The sequence below is a fragment of the Argentina anserina genome, chromosome 4 (genome assembly GCF_933775445.1).
Source record: "Argentina anserina chromosome 4, drPotAnse1.1, whole genome shotgun sequence".
In the NCBI taxonomy this organism is placed as follows: domain Eukaryota; kingdom Viridiplantae; phylum Streptophyta; class Magnoliopsida; order Rosales; family Rosaceae; genus Argentina; species Argentina anserina.
Genome location: NC_065875.1, coordinates 16922122 through 16934226, shown reverse-complemented (window position 1 = coordinate 16934226; position 12105 = coordinate 16922122). Strand labels below are relative to the sequence as shown.

Genomic DNA, 12105 nt, shown 5'->3' with positions numbered 1-12105 from the left:
AGTGAAAGAATGGCATGGGGCATAGAGACCGCATGTGGGTTTGACAGAGGGGAGAGGGGGCGATGGCGGGGCCCACAGTCAATCATGGCAGAAGATGCTAGTCTGGCCTGACGTCAATCACTGGCCATAACATACACAGCAACGCCATTGACACGTGTTGTGCTATTAGAAATTCAAATAATATTCTCCTTGACCTCTTTTTTTTTTGGGTTTTATGAAAATAAATGTAAGATTTAACTCCGGTCGAGTAATGACACTGCATGTTCACGATCACATTTTCTGAATTTGATGCTTGATAGCTGAGACTTCTTCCTGTTTTCTTGTTGTGAGGCATAAAATTCTTTTTATTTAGGGGATTCCCTGCTCCAATATGTGTTTGTAGTTGCAATACGTGAATTATATACGTTGTTAGTTCTTCAACTCCGTTAGTGTTTAGTGGCGTCTCAGTAGCTGGATATTTTAGATGTCGTTTTTCTTAGCTTTATTCTTGCGATTTTTATTAGAGAGATTCTATTCATATCTCTTAAAATAACACTTAAATTTCCATCTTTTTTCTATATAGTTTTGATTTAATCAATGCATATGAAATTACTAAAAAAACATATAATAATAAAAATAAAATAAGGGAAATAATTTTTTACTTATATATTATAAAATAAAAATATAGATAATTACCATTTATATTTATTACTAGACAATCCAAAATGGGATATCAAATTGCAGTAAATGATTTAATTGATTACCTTCTTTTTTTATAAACATCAAATTGAATGTGAACGATTTAATGTATAAACTATATAACTATATAGAATTTCTCATAAATTTTGATTTGAGCCAAAAAAATAAAACTCGTTTATTAGAGGTTAGAATATTTCATATACATTGATGAACAAAACTTATTAATTAGAGGTTAAAAATATTTCATATACGTTGATGTTACTATAATGAATGCAAAAATATAATTTACCAATTTATTATAAATTTAGAAAACGAGTGGAAGAGTGATCGAATTAATTCCAGAAGATAGTTTGTGTGATTATTATGCATTTTTTTAGTTGTATATAATAAATAAATTTGAAAAAGAGTAGGAAAAAAATTAATAGATAGTAGTATGATTTGATATATCAAATTAGATAATTGTCATTTTAAGAAAACTTTAGAAATCTAAATAGTATTTTATGTATCTATAAAAGTAAAATTGAAGCCTACTGAGTAATAAAGTCTAAATACCGTTTTTAGATATATGATTAGAAGCTCTATTTTTATAATACCGAGATTGTGGATCTCTCCATTGTGGTTTTTTACTTGATATGATCAATTTTATAATCTGTACTCATAGAATTGCGAAGACGATTTTGACTATGTCCTGAGTTTATGATTGGAATCTCATTTGGGTTTAAAATCTGATATGAGCACTTTGTGCGACGTTTTTAACATGTTTTTACCTCAATTTGTACTTTGCTTAGCCCTTATTGTTGTACTATTGAGTCATTGAGTCGTAGTAAGAGTCTTGAGCGATATTGGATGCATTTTTGTGCTTACATGAGTTAAAACACATAACTGGTTTAGAGTCCTAGTTTTGACTAGGAATCCTTGTTAGGTTTTCAAACTAATTATCTCTTACTTATGATTTTATTTTCTTATTTTCAGATTGGATTGAAGAGATAATTAAAGAAAAAAAGATGGAGTCAAGTCATGCAACAATTAAATAGAAGATGATCATTAAAGGCATAAAACATGGCATGTTTTAGGGAATAAAACATGACATGTTTTAGGGATTAAAGCATGGCATGTTTTAGGGAATAAAATTTTCCATGTTTTATGGATTAAAGCATGGCATGTTTTAGGGAATAAAACTTTTCATGTTTTAGGGATTAAAGCATGGCATGTTTATAGGAAGAAAGAAGCAATTTCAAACCCTCCATCTTTCCTCTATATATACATGGCTTCACCTCTCAAATAGGATCACTTCTCATTAGCATTCAAGAGCCAAAACTCTACCAAAACACCACCATAAACTTCCCTCACAAATTAGCCAAGCCGTCCACCCCAAAACCATCATCATGTCCACCGAGTTTCACCATTGAAGACACACCTCCAAGGTTCCTACAACGTGTGATTCTCGCAACTCATCTCCATGGCTTCGTCTATTTGTGTTAATCTACAATTCTTTGTCTATGAAGATTGTAAGTTGTTGTTTATGTGGAAATATTGGTTTTGTATTTGTTTTAAATTTCAGTTGTATTTGATATTTTATTAGACTATGTCAAATCTATGTTCTTATAATTAATGAGTTTGTATTTCTATTGTTGTGTTCTAATCATCTTTCTCATATTTTTAGATAATTTTTCAGATATGTGCATATGAATTTAGTGGTTGGATGCAATCCCTAAGATTGTGTTTGAGTGCTAGATTCATCAACCATATTGACACAAATCGAATCATGCCCTAAGTAGGTTCGGTTTGTGTTGATTAAAAGTGGTAAAAATTCTGGAAATTTGCATGTGAAACCATGGTGGGTGACGCCACACATGAAACATGTCTCCAACAAAGATTTGGTGCTTAAATGTAATCTTGTTTGATTTCTACTCTAAGTGTTATTGAATTCGATTGCATGCAAATTTAGATTAGGCCCTAAGTCAATCTAAATGTTAATTGAAATCTTGCATGATTAGATAATCCCCTAAGGCTCTAATTGTATTGGTGTCTAAAAATTATGTAATTGGTTGAATTAGAAGGCATGATAGGTTCGAACTTGTAATTATGTGGTGTAATGGTAAATTTGGTTTAAGTTTGTTAAAGAGAAGTCGATCATGTAAATAGTAATTTAGGTTTTATTTTAGTAGTTAATAATCAATCTCAAACCCCCCATTATTTGTTAACACTAAAAGTTTAGAGTTCCCTTCAATTCCCCGGAAAGAACGATCCCTGCTTATTCTATACTAACGATGATGTTTTACAGGGTTTATTATAGACGTTTTAATAAAACGCTCTATCAAAATCATATGACAACTTCTTATATATTCCTCAAGTCTTCAAACACTCGATTGGATTTTGGTTTTCCCGTGACCAAGTCTAGACTGAAAATGAGTGGATCGCCTTGGTGATCTAATTTGTGGGTTGATGAACATAGACATTGGAGTTTCAAACCATGCAATTTCAATCTTTGTGTCTTCGTGTTTTCCTAAACACTAAAGTTGCTTGGTTAATTGCATAATTTGGTGTCTCTTTTCCACTACAAGAATGACATGTATAGGATCTACCTCGGTCTCCTTTCGTTGTCACTCACTTTTAGCCCACGGAATGAATACTATGCGCGCCATACCTTAGTTTTTGTACTATGTTCTACCATTTTAATCATGCTGTTTTTTTAAGGTATTCATATAAACATGGTTCGAGCTTGATTTAATGCCACTCTGTCTACCACTTTAAAGTTTGGCACAACTAATACTCAGGCATTCTGGCATGTTATGTCACACCTACCACAATATTTATATTGTATTAGTCGCATGTTCATAGTTTAGTATCTTGACCAGAGAATCGTAACACAATGATATCGATCGAGTTCAAGAAAGGATGCCTAAATTGTATAACAAACCGATCAATTTTATATTTGAGTGGTGTGACGCCCTAGCTAGTGAAATTCTTGCCAATACAGTTCCTAAATTCCTAATTAAGTATCAAGACTAATTAAGCGTCGTGAAGAAATTGTAAGTTACATAAACTCCGCAACTAAAACTTCCATCTTTGTGTTCTACATCACCTATCGATCAAATACATTACCAAGAGTTTCATAATTGGTTTCCCCGTTTGTTCTTCGAGATGCTCTCCCTTTTGCAAACCGATATAAGCTTAAATCCTAGAATGCTTCCTTCTTTTAGCTGTCTCCAAGCTCATTCAACTTTCTTTTGAACGTTATAGCTTTTGATGATCAAACTTTTCGACCTGGAAGTTTTGCTAACAGTTATTCATCTAAAAAAAATAGTTATTCATCTCAAACTGATTAAAAAAAATAGTCCAAAAGCACCAAAGATTTCCAACTTTCACGTCAGGGTATGAGTTTTTAAGTCTCACACTAGACACCAAAAAGGCACAAGTTATTGTTCATCGCCGTAAAGTTGATCCAGCGAAGCTTTCGAGCCTATAGGAAATTTGAAAGTGGGGCTGTGTGAATATCTAGATATGAACATAGCCGCATGTTTCTTAATTCAAGAGAATATTTGGTACAGTTGGCAAAAGGTTCTTGTTCATTTCTATCAAACATATCTTTAGCTAATCTTTTCAATTCTTAATAGCAAAACTGAATGATGGATGGGAGAACAATCCAACTGTGTGAACTTCATGAAAGAACTAAACTAAACAAAAATTGAAAAGCCAAATAATATATAATGAAGTTTTTTTTTACGATAATATATTATGAAGTATGAACCATATGTTTTAGTCTAGTTTTATAATTAGGTATCAGATCTACAACGTACATTATCATAAGGAAAAATATGGACGCACACGTACATATTAGGTTGTATACAAGGTTTTATATATATATATAGTGGACCAATTTAAGTGGTTCGCCTGATATGTACTTCTTGACTCATAAATTCATAATCAAATGTGGCTTGGATTGCCAATTTGAATTTGGCGACGAATGAAGTATCAAGTATGTGACGGCTTTTATCCCGAATCCTACGTATATGTTTAGTCAAGCTCGAATCATCCACCGCACAAGTGATGAATTCGATCCAACTCCGGCCACCAACATCCGGCACAACCAGTGCCAAAGTCATACACTAACACCAGCATCAATCCAAAATCTGATCATAGAGCATCTCTAATTGATCTGTATTTAATCTAATTTGAAGTGACTCATCCTTGCAGTACTTCCATGTTTAAAACGTTGGGCAATTGGTAACAATAAGTTGGGGCAACTTATTGTAGATGCTAAGGCACCGTAGTTGTAAGGAAGTAAATACTACTAACTTTTCTCAGAGTTCGATCAATTATTGTTTTCGAAGAGAAAGTTAAATCCATATATCCCTAATTCCTCTCTTTATTTTTCTTCTCAAATTCTTGTTAGGTTGGGTCACTTGGGTGGGTGCATGGTAGATTTATAGCTCTTTGATTACATAACATGCATGAAACAGCTTAAACCTACAGATACATCATACATATATATGTGCAGGGTTCTTCGAAACTCATTCATATCTTTGAACTATTGTTACTAGCAGCTATGATACAAACCCTCCAATATAATCGATGAAGTTAAGATAACAAGACAGCTGACAACAATGGCCATTTTCTTTCCTTAGGGTTTAAGCTAGGGTTTGTCATATATCCACCTATGACACTACCATTTTGCTTGCTGGAAAGAGTGAAAGACCGAGAAGGAATACTAGATTAATACACAGTCAAATACTAAAAATGGATAATTCTCAGAGTCAGAGACAAACATCCATCCTAGAAAAGAAATTAATAGACAATAGTCTTATCACTCTCTATTGTTCTACACGTTTTCTAAATTCATAATAAAATTGGTAAATAGTTTTCCTAAAATGCTATAGAGATCTAAATAGCATTTGAGGTATTTGTAAAAATAAAATGGAGGTCCACTAATTAAAGAGGTCTGAATACCGTTTTTGGAGATATGAATATAAGTTTCCTAAAGTAAAATAGAGTGTGGGTTTAGTTTAAAAGAGAGGCTCCTAAATCGAGCTTATCTATAATTTTATGAACAACAAAAAAGTCATTTTGATACTCGCATGGTCACTGTGAGATGGGGAATGTGGCTTGTCTGCGAAAGAAAGATTGAAGATGAAGAACATTGATATTTGAGTGATTGACAATAGTATGGGTACCAAATGTGTACACTCTAAGCTCGGTCTCCAGGCGACTGATGATCAAGACGTATTGGTGCCGTAAAACTAAGTATGACATGATGATCGATCTGCAATATGCATGAGAAGGAAGGTGTTAAAGAGCATATTTAACAGACTATTATAATTTATAACTATTTAGATATTTTAGAGAACATGTTTAGTTTTTTACGAAAAATAATGGTTGCACCATACTCTCTATTATAAATTTGTCGAGCGAGATAGCTCAAAGTTAAACATTTGAATTTAAAACATTTCTTATATGAAATTATTTGTAATTTATAAATATATTTAAAATACATTTTAGTCATGTAATAAATATTTTTGAATTCAAATAAACCTAAAATATAGAGAAATGATGTAGACATATTTCTAACTTGGCTAACTAAAATGACTTTTAAACTATTTTTGTTAAAATTTAACTGAAATATGGCTAGTATTGCTAAAGATGTTATAAGTCAACCCAAATGGCCAAATCTGCTATTCTCATACTCTCTATTCCCCAGTGGCGGACCTAGTAATCCAACAATGGGTGGACTTGAATTTTGTAACGAAAAAATTCGCGGCGGTGCCAAATAACTTTATTAATTGAAACAAAGAAAGATAGACCTAATCAGGGTAGGATGTAAGAGTTAATCCCTCATATGCAAAAAAAAATACAAGAGTTAATTAAACGGTTCGATAAATATTTAATCTTCTACTATATCATATTACACGCGCTGCTATATACACATAAATAAACTAATGAATAAGGTAATGTAGATATTATCTTATCTTAAGTCCTTAACTCCAATGTTTAAAATTAAAAATTTAATTAATTACATTTAAATTGGGCCTCAAAATTGAAAAAAAAAAGTCAATAAGACGAACTACAAATAAGAAAGAGAACGAGATTGAAGCAGAGAGAAAGAGTGATAAGTTCGTTAGTCTGTCATTGTTGTAGGCACTATTGTGATCAACTAGAAAAAGTGAGGGCTCTTTTTGTGGATAACATAAGTTCATTAGTAACATTACTAACGTAGAAGCCCTATTCTAATATATATATATATATATATAATTATTTTTTTTGCCCAAAATGTGGGTGGACTTGAGTCCGCCATACCATGCACTAGGCCCGCCCCTGCTATTCCCCTGATATTCGGCTCCAAGATTTTCTAGTATCGCTTTTTCCTCAATTACTGGCTTGGCGATAGATATTGCCTTTCTACACAGAAAAGTAACAGTAAGATATATACTAATATATGCAAAAGAAAATGTGTTAAAGAAAAACAAAATGATGTTGTTTTATCAATGTGGAGTTTCTGCCGGCATAACGTACTAGTCTTGCCAGCACCTTTGTTCATGTGAAGTAATAGCGCGAGTTCTGTCACCGCCTCTACCCCATCATCTAGCTAGAGGAAGTCAGGTATAAACTGGCAGTGTAGTTGAACCGTTTTATATCTTCGAAATTGGTCGTTATAAGCTTGTAAAACGGATAGCAGGTAAAACGGAAACAGGTAAAAAATTGAAAAAAAGAAAGAAAAAAAGGACCGCATATTGATTATTGAATTGAAAAACTAAGATGGTATTAATCAGTATGTCCTCCGTTTACATATGCCACATGACGAGAAGCAATTACACATTCTCCGTTTACATGAGCCACATGACGAGAAGCAATTACACATTCTCCGTTTACATAAGCTAGATCGATAAGGGTAGAAAGGAATGTAAGTCAAATCTTTCACCATATAAAATAAAAAACATCAAGTGATTAAGTGACCCATATAAAGTAATAAACTATCTTGATTTTGTCGTTGCCGGAAGTACATTATGGCGAACAGGTCCAGAGGCGGATTAAACGCCGACAGGAATCTGACAAAGCTATTACGTGAGCTGGCTTTGCTGAGAGCAGAGAAGAAGAATAAGGTGAGGAAGGAGTTGGAGAACTAAAAGTCTAAAACCCTATAAGAAGGATAAACAGTGATAAAGGGTACAATGGCTCAACTTAAAAGTGAAAGGCGCCAAATGGGTCCGGTTCTGGTTTAGGTAAGAAAAAAGTTCACCATCGGTATCCAAACTATTGTGGCAATGTCAATGTAGTACTCAAACTCTGAGTTGTACCAATGTAGTACCCAAACCTGTAATTCGCTATCAACGAAAGGTCTGAGCCCAATTTTCGTCACGGCTCCGTTATCTTGGTCATGTGTCCTACATGTGACCACAAAAAAAAATCAACAACGGTACCCAAACTCTTGTGGCAAGGTCAATGTAGTACCCAAACTCTGAGTTGTACCAATATAATACCCAAACTCGTTTTTCGCTATCAATGAGGGGTCTGAGGCCAATTTACGTCACGGTTTCGTATTATGGATCAAAATAAAAAAGATATTTACCTAAATAGATTTATATGGGTTCTAAGGCCCTAAATAAGAAACTCTTATAATAAATATCTAGAATTAAGAAACAACTTACAAATTGGGCAAAACACCAACCCATTCTAATTATGCTCCGGACACCTCACCACCACAGTGTGGCATCGAGGAGCTCCACCTCCTCTCATCCCCACCGCCTCCTCTTTCACCACCAACACCATCTTCGAGCTCCTCCACCTCTCCTTGGAATCCCCGATCCATCGACACGTCACGATCGCAGGCCTTCACTTTGAGATTCTCGACCGCCGACCACACCGCTTTACATGCCTCAAATTTCGTAGGTGGAGGGAGAGAAGGTTGTAGGTGGAGGATGTGAAGGAGACGATGTTGTGGCTCAAGGCAGAGTTGGGAGAAGTCGTCATCCTGATTGAATAGTTTGGAAGAAACACAACCCGTAGTGTTGCTTTGCCTCAAAATCTGAGCTCAAAAATACAGTGTGGAATGAGTGAGAGTGAAGGAGAATGAGAAGAAAATGACAAAAGACAAGAAGTTATGACACGTGACCTAGAAGATGGAGTTGTGATAGAAATTGGCTTCAAACCCCTCGTAGATAGAGAAAGACGAGTTTGGGTACTACATTGGTACAACTCAAAGTTGGGGTACTACATTGATCTTGCCACAAGAATTTGGGTACCGATGTTAAAAAATTTTGTGTAGTCACGTGTGGGACACATGACCGAGATTACGAAGCCGTAACGGAAATTGGGCTCAGACCCTTCGTTGATAGCGAATTACAAGTTTGGGTACTACATTGGTACAACTCAGAGTTAGGATACTACATTGACCTTGCCACAATAGTTTGGGTACCTATGGCAAAATTAACTCTTTAGGGAATTAGGGCACGTTTGTTACGGGAGATTAGTTGGGATTGGACTCCATAGTCCAAAAAATTAGTTTGAAACTCATGTTTGGGAAAACACGAGATTAGGTTAAATGAGACTAGCTAGTCCCCGCTTCTCTAATTTCAGGGACTATAGAGAGGCGCTGATTTTGGGGGGACTGCAGAAGCCCTCTCCTCCTCTCGCTTCTTTTCGAGACTTTGACTTTCGTCACCGAGCCGACTGCAGCTTCGCCGACCCACGAACACAACGACCTCGCTCCTCCGTTCGAACCACCTCGGCGCCGACAACACACAGTCCCAAGCTTCGGGTTCTCTGATCGATAATTGTAGAATGAGGAATCACAGTGACGAGTATCGGGCCTCTAAACGAGTTCTGCATTTTTGGCTACAAATTCAACAGCTTCCGATACAAATATCGATCTCCTCCTCAAGTTCTACAAGTCCATGTAATTAGTTTTCAATTTGGTTGAGTTTTATGGACTGATTCATTATTGCATTTTATGGGTTCTTCATGTTCCTCGTTGTTCTTCGTCGTTCTCCAAGATTGGAGGTTGTTCCGACAATTCTGTTCTTCTAGAGAGCTTTGTGTAGAGCTTGTTGCAGTATTAGAAGGTTTATTGGGTTGAGTTCATCACCGGTCTTCGATTTGGTCGATCCTTATATACTGTGTTTGTGAAGAAGCTCCTGCCATTTGGTTAACTAAAGCTCAAACCAGTCGACCACTTCAACCACTCTAGTATTGATTAACAATTTGTGAGAAAGACTGGTTTGTTCTAGTGTTTTCTTGTTTTTCAACACATGTGATTTTGGACTTCGATTCCAACGAAGATGCAGGTGATTTTGGTGGTGGGTGGGTCGTCCATTTGCGACGGCCCGTCGTTTGCGGCATAGAAGTTGATCATGGTTGAGGGAGAGGAGGGTGATTTTGCTAGTTTTGAGGTTAGTCCGAGACTGCACCAAACATGGATTTTGGAATTAATGTATCATAACCCAAGACAGCACAGTCCAGGAGTAAGTAGAGACTTAGTCCGGAATTAGACAGTTCTGGGAAAACAAACGTGCCCTTAGGGTGTTGTATTATGAGCTTGGTGTCGATGTGGGCTGTGTTTCAAATTGTGGGCTTCATTATCCAATACTAACTGGGAGCTTTTTAGATGGTCGTTGACTCACTGTATTTTGTTTTTAAGGAAATCACTGGGTTTTTATAAAAATGAAATCAATGCCAGAATAATCATTTATATACCATTCCACTACCATCTACAGATAAATAAGATTTTGTAAAAGACACTCACGACAGTATATAACATATGTCTACTCATTCAACATGAAGATCAATTTATTCAAACATGTCTTGTTTACAACTAAGATTTTTTTTCACCAACAGTCCCTCAACTCTGGTGTACCTACCAATGTGATACCTCAACTCTTAATCGTACCAATGTGATACTCAGATTCTAGTATTGCTATCATTTAAGTACTTCCGTTAGTTTTTTTAAACTTTTCCGTCATCTTGGTGACGTGGCAGGTACGTGAGGCCCACAAAGAGGGTTAAAAGACAAAATTAACCTCATCTGAGAGGAGCAATGTTTTTCCCGCCCTTTACCTTGAGAAAGACACCCAACAATTCCAATTTTGGCGCCAATTTTCACTCCCTACTCCTTAATTTGTGTCTAATATCTAAACTAAAGAACTACCGCCAACCAGTCGACCACAATCTGATAAAACCTAGATCAATCTCATTTTCTATTTTTACCCTAGCACTTGTTAAACTAACAGAATAAATATATAAATTTATATGGAACATCTCATTTCCACAATCTCATAAGAATATAGAAACACATAACTTAACGAAATTCAACTACATGTACCATTAGTTCTTACAAGCAAAAATCATGGCAGATCAACATAAAAGATGGCAACTAATGGTACTTAAACATGTATTTGAATTTCGTTAAGTTATGTGTTTTTATATTCTTATGAGATTGTGGAAATGAGATGTTCCATATAAATTTATATATTTATTCTGTTAGTTTAACAAGTGCTAGGGTAAAAATAGAAAATGAGATTGATCTAGGTTTTATCAGATCGTGGTCGACTGGTTGGCGGTAGTTCTTTAGTTTAGATAAGAGACACAAATTAAGGAGTAGAGAGGGAAAATTGGCGCCAAAATTGGAATTGTTGAGTGTCTTTCTCAAGGTAAAGGGCGGGAAAAACATTGCTCCTCTCAGATGAGGTTAATTTTGTCTTTTAACCCTCTTTGTGGGCCTCACGTACCTGCCACGTCACCAAGATAACGGAAAAGTTTAAAAAAACTAACGGAAGTACTTCAATGATAGCAATACTAGAGTCTGGGTATCACATTGGTACGATTAAGAGTTGAGGTATCACATTGGTAGGTACACCAGAGTTGAGGGACTGTTGGTGAAAAAAACTCTACAACTAATCTAGCATGAAACTAAGCAATAAAGCCTAATTTACAGCTAAACTAGGGGTGGACACGGGTCCATTCGGTTCGGTTTTGGACAAAACCCATAACCCAACCCAAATTTTAAATTCGGTTCGGTTCGGTTCGGTTTTTCTATTTTAGAGACTGTGACCCACAACCCAACCCAACCCGTACGGTTCGGTTCGGTTCGGTTTTTTTTTCGGTTTTACCCGTATGTAAAATACGTAATATTATATATTAATTTTAAAAGTACAAAATTTAACATAAAGATGAAAAACTAATAGTCTAATGATTATTTCATACCTAATTGACTTATGCCTCATCATTTAGCCCGTGGATCTGAAAAGCTCGTCGAGGCCCGCAAGCCCGATGGGTTTTTACCTGAAAATAACACTATTATGTCATAAGGGAAGACCCATTACCAATATGCGAACACTAAAAGTCGTTTGCATATATGAAATCACCTAATTTTTGTCACCGATTGTGTGCGGTCGCACCAAAAAATTCCATTTGGCAAAGCCCCGGTCAATGAGGATT

At 35.6% G+C, this 12105-nt stretch overlaps 1 protein-coding gene across 1 annotated transcript in view; it reads left to right on the top strand.

Annotated features, from left to right (window-relative positions):
* Positions 1 to 12105, top strand: part of LOC126791182 (probable protein phosphatase 2C 34) — a 133997-nt gene that overhangs the window by 60827 nt on the left and 61065 nt on the right. The gene's annotated exons all lie outside the window — the stretch shown is intronic.